We start from the raw sequence: 5,952 nt of genomic DNA, 5'->3' as shown, positions 1-5,952 counted from the left end.
TTATAGCGCTATATGCCCCCTCATGGATGGTATTATGCACTTAGCGTGCTTGTGACCGATATTCGGTATTTTGTGGTAATGAGCAATTTAGCTCGATGTGCACCTCCTTAGGTGAGTGTTATGTGTGGATCGGGTGGCACGCCACCATGGATATGTTATTCGGATCGGGTTGCGCCGCAACAGTGTGATGTTGAATACAGTTTTCATACTTCATCTTATGTGTGTTTGTTTTCCATTTTTCTGAGGGAAGTTCATATTAGTTGCGGGAGTCGAGTAGTTCCTTCCAGAGTTCATTTTCCTTATACATCGCGTTCGAGTTCATAGCCTATTGGCACATTGTGGCATCATATGGGACTTTTGATCATGTCCGGGATGGCCTATTGCCTTAGCTTTTCGTACTGGGTGAGACGAGATAATTGGATTAGGATCAGTGCAATCTGATTATATGAAGTATACTAAGGAGCTAAGACCATTATTTGGTTCAGACTGAGGTGATGGTTCTTGTCAGGGGCATAGACCCTATGAATCGTTGATTCGGCAGTTGGTTTTGAATTCCTACACATCCCTTCCGTCGTGGCGGCATTACGAGAGTTGGAACAGGACTTATATATGTCATGGGGTGCATTGTGAGCATCAGATTCGGGAAAGATTGGCTATTACGATCAGAGAGTGTTATCATGGTCTTGTGAATGATGGGGTGCATGGTGTGAATTCAGCAAGGGTGTGCAGTCATGTTCTGGTACAACGTGTGGTGATTGATACAGTGTTCATATGTCGAAAGCAGGCCTGGCAAAGAATTTCGGATGTAGAAACTGGGCTCCAAGGCTTATTTGCTTAAATGAAAGAGGTTATCTTTAGATTTGATCGAGCTAATGTGCCCAACTAAATTGTGTTAGCACAGGTAGGTGCACGAGGTATTAAGTAGTGATTCCAGACAACCCCAGCACAGTTCCTAGCATGTTCGAGGACGAACGTATGTTTAAGTGGGAGAGGATGCAACGACCCGACCAATCGTTTTGAGCCCTAGCGCGCCGTTCAGCAGTTCGAGGCCATGAGCAGCTTGAATTCAGGTATTATGACTTGTTCGCGTGGTCGGGATTAAATTTCGGGAAGTTCGGAGTCGACTTGGAGAGGAAATTCTCATTTCAGAAGCTTTAAGTTGAAAGAATTAGCTAAGATCGAATTTTTGAGTAATCGACCTCGGAATGATTCGAAGGTTCCAGCAGGTTCGTGTGATGATTTCGGACTTGGGCGTATGTTCGGGTCAGGTTTTGGATGACCCGGGAGCGTTTTGGCGCCTATTGTGGAAGTTAGCATTTTGGAAGAAATTCTATAAGTTTGGGTTGAAGTGCATTTCAGTGTTATCGATGTCCGTTTGGGATTCCGAGTCAGGGAGTAGCTCCGTATGGTGATTCTGGAGTTGGGAACGGGATCGGAAATGAATTCGGAGGTCCGTGGGTCATTTTGGAGTCATTTGGCTAAAGATAGAAATTTGAAGGTTTTGAGAAGTTTGACCGGAAGTGGACTTTTTGATATCGGGGTCGAAATCCGATTCCGGAAGTTGGAGTAGGTCCGTAATGTCGAATATGACTTGTGCGCAAAATTTGAAGTCAATCGGGCGTGATTTGATGGGTTTAATCATCGAAAGTAGAAGTTTGAAATTCTAAAGTTCATAAAGCTTGGATTGGAGGTCGATTCTTGGTTTTGGCGTTGTTTGATATGATGTGAGGCCTCGAACAAGTCCGTAATGTGTTTTGGGACTAGTTGGTATGATTGGTTAGGGTCTCGGGGGCCTCGGGTGGATTCCGGGTGGTTAACGGATCGAAAATGGAATTTTGGAAAAGGCTGAAGTTGCTGGTATCTGGTATGACCACACCTGCGAGGGTTTGGCCGCAGGTGCGGAGCCGCAGAAGCGGCTAGGACAGCGCAGATGCGGTTTTGGGGTCAAGAGTGAAGAGACCGCAGATGCGGTCGTGGGGCCGCAGAAGCGGGACCGCACCTGTGGTAGACGAGGCGCAGAAGCGGAAGGGAGGCCTAGTGAGCATAACCCCAGAAGCGGAAGGTTGGCCCGCACCTGCGGAATCGCAGAAGCGGTCACAAGACCGCAGGTGCGGAAAGTGCTGGAGCAGTGGCTCTTTTAAAAATCGAGGGTTTGGTCATTTTCCCCTATTTTTCATTTGGTGTGGGCGATTTTGGAGAGCTTCAAGTGGGATTTTTCATCATCAACGATAAGGTAAGCTAATCCCATCCATCTTGAGTTAAATACATCGATTATGTATAGATTTTAGCATGTAAATTGGTAGAAATTTGGGGTTTTGGTAGAAAGACCTAGAAATTTATATTCTTGGAATTTGGCCACGATTTTGGGTATGGTATTTAGAGAAAATTATATATTTGAGTTCGTGAGGCTATGGGTAAACTTATTCTTCAAAAATTTTGGAAATCCGGGCATAACTTGTTATAAATTGGATTAATATGAGTAGTTTATCGTATATTAATGGATTTGCATAACTATTGGCTAGATTTGGAGCGTTGTGCATCAATTTGAGTTTTCGGAAGGGCGTGGAAGGCCGGTTATGGATCTTCGGAGCGAGGTGAGTCTCCTTTCTAACCTTGTAAGAGGGAATTGTCCCCATAGGTCAAATAATTGGTTATGTGCTCCTATTTGTGGGGGCTATGTACGCACGAGGTGACGAGATTGTGATCTTATTGACAATTGAATTTCTTAAGTCTTATCGATTTGGTAAATAAATTTCTAAGAAGATTAAACTCTATTTTTCTTGAATTGTTAAAAGAGAATTTGGCTTTCCCTTGAATAATTTTTCCCTGATAAATTCAGGATTGACTGATTGTCATGTTTATTTATATGTGACCGCGTCGCATGTATGATTCGCGAGCGGGGTAATAGATGCATCTATGGTTCCCGCCATTCGACCCTCTGGCAATGCACAGTTTAAATATTGTTGGATCGGGCCGTACGTCCTCGGCATGAGTTGCGCATGCTTGTATTGCTTGCTGTGATAGTTGTTGTCACACCTCCTTTTTCTACTACACCCCCGCAAAGGGATATAATAAGGGAGTTTTTTCCAATTAAAGGACAATCGAATCGGGATTCGTTTATTAAGAGATTCAGAGTCACTACTTGGGAGATTTATCGTGTCCCAAGTCACCGGTTGAATCCCGAATCGAGGAAAAAGTTGACTCTGTTTAACAGTCCGCGAACCAGAAATCCGGATAAGGAATTCTGTTAACCCGGGAGAAGGTGTTAGGCATTACCGAGTTCCATGGTTCTAGCACGTTCGCTCAACTGCTATATTTGGCTTAATTATCTGATTTTAAACAATTATGAACCTATGTGCAAATTTTAACTTTTAGCCGCTTTTATTATTATTTTTAAAGAGAATTGCAACGTCGCTAAAACACGTCTCGAACCACGTCACATAAATGCACCCGTGGTTTTTGACATATCTTAACATTGTTGAGATTTGAATTTGGGTCACATAAATGCACACCCGAATTTAGGAAAGTAATATTATTAAACACGCGCCTAAAGCAACTACGCGTTTGCACTTTGCGAGGGCCATGGAATTTGCTAAATGGCACGCCTCGGAATCTAAGGATCAATTCAAGATTAAATAAAGCGAGGGCTACGCAATTGTCTTTTTTGTTTGGCGTGGCGCACCTCAATTCCAATTTTAAAAGGGAAATTCAAGCTATGCCTTGGAGGGCCATAAGTTATTCAATTGGTTAATACGGCACACCTCCGATCTATGCTAATTAAGGTGTATCTAAACTAATTAAAAAGAGCCCTTCTAACTTAAGGTCCAAATGCTGGCCGTCTCCCAGGCTTGGGCCCAATGAGCCCAAAGCCTTATTTGCAGAAAACAATATGCTGAACCCCTGAAGGCCTAGAATGAATGCCATAAGCAGGTCCAATTCGAAACAAAACACAACAACTGAAGCGTGAGAGCTTAGGATCGGGGCCTTGAGAGCCCAACTATAGGAATCCGGCTCCCAACGTTGGGCCTGGGGTCCATGTGAACCCAATTCAAATGAGAGATGGAACTGAAGAACCTCAAAATGACAACAAGTAAAGAAAGGCCCAAGAGGCACATACCCCTGTACATTTATCATTGCAAGATCAAACAATGGAATATACCATTACTGAAGGCTAAAACTGATTAGAATTCAATCTTCAAAAATGTTTAACATATGATCACACTCACATAATGACCATTCCAACCACAGGGACCAAATCTGCGCAGAACACACCAATTATTAACTATTTTCATGCTTTGAGTCCATTTCAAATTATCCTGACTTAACTGGTAATCGTTTTAAACACCTATTATTCACAGAAGATAGATATACTTATGCAAACCCATAGATTAATCCTATAATCACTTCTTATGCTCACCCAATATTCCAAAATTAAAATTCAGACTATCATTTAAACATGCTAACAAACCTTGAAACATTTGAAAGGAATCATTACCACTACAACTTAAGTTCTAGGAACAACAGAAGTTCAATTATTACTACTTGGCCAAACTATTAGAAAAATATCCAGTTCGCACACACTGAATCAGTGATAGAACCAGATAATTCTCAAATCAAATACTACCTTCAACTAATATAGATTGCAAATCAAGCTATACTACTGAAACTAACAACTAGCAAACAGGATAAAAGAGTTCAACAATCCCACATATGAAAGAAAACTACCGAAATCCATTACTAAATCAAACACTGAGAAATTCATGAGATTAAACGAGTCAGACTTCAATATGGGCCATCACCCCTGATCTATTTCATTCTTCACTAAGTTTACGAAATAGAAGCAAAGCAAATAAAAGTGAAAGCTTCACTACAGATACACCAAATCATTCCACCATTCAGCACTCATATGGTCGGAGAAATACCTGGCAAGCAAAATAACAGATAGATGAGAGGATCAGCAGTAATCAGCAGTCACAGAGACAGTGTTCAGCAAGCAGAAATCCACCCAAAAACGATTGAGGAAAACCAATTTAAAACCCAAAATTGATCCAGCAATAGCATCAACGAAAACCAGCCATCAAAGTCTAACCAAAGCTGACCCAAATACTTCAATACCCGACCTACTCAACTCATTTCAAACTTCTGACGTTCAGAGATTATTTCAGAATTGAAACCCTTAAGAATTCCAGGAAGATTTCAATAGAATAGTGAAAAACTCTTTGTGTTTTAGCCGCCAGATTTTTTGTGTATTTTTGTTCTCTAACCTCTTCAGAATTTTTTATCTCTAGGTCTGCCTTGATTATCAAGTTAAGGTGCCTTTATAGGCAAGGGACTTAGGGCTGCAGAAATGCCACACCTTTTGTACCTTGCCCCCTTTGATATTTTCATTCTAGCCTAGATACACCTAAATTTCTGACTTGCTACCCAAGTTACACCACTTAAATCCTGAAATTTCACTAAGACCCCCCACTAGAAGCTTCTGAAATCAGTTGCAAAGATTCCCCATGTTAGATTACCTATACTACCCCCCAACCAATTGTTATTTTCCTTCAGAAATCACAACTGGGTCAATTTGACCCAAAACCCCAAACCCAAACCCCTGGGCCTGCATACCCTAGCCCAAACTTACAAACTTCAAACCATTAAACGACGAACCCTGAGGTTCAAATAAATAAGGCTGTTTGGGCGAAACGAAAGAAAGAGAGAAATAAACAACAGAGAAGAAAAAGAACTGAGTCAAGGAACTCAAATGATTCAAGCAAAACAAACAACAAGGAGGGAACACTTAACCAATCTAGCAGTCAAATGGGAAACTGGTGAACCAAGCCACGAATCAAGCAAGACAAACAAACAAATGACTTAACAGTATTTAACCCCAAATGCGTCTGTGTTTAAACCGAAATTCATCAATCTTGAAAGAAAAGGAAAAGGAGGCAAAGAAAAGAAGGGGAA

This window comes from Nicotiana attenuata, chromosome 3, assembly GCF_001879085.1.
Source record: "Nicotiana attenuata strain UT chromosome 3, NIATTr2, whole genome shotgun sequence".
In the NCBI taxonomy this organism is placed as follows: Eukaryota; Viridiplantae; Streptophyta; class Magnoliopsida; order Solanales; family Solanaceae; genus Nicotiana; species Nicotiana attenuata.
Note: the sequence above shows the minus strand (reverse complement) of the source record.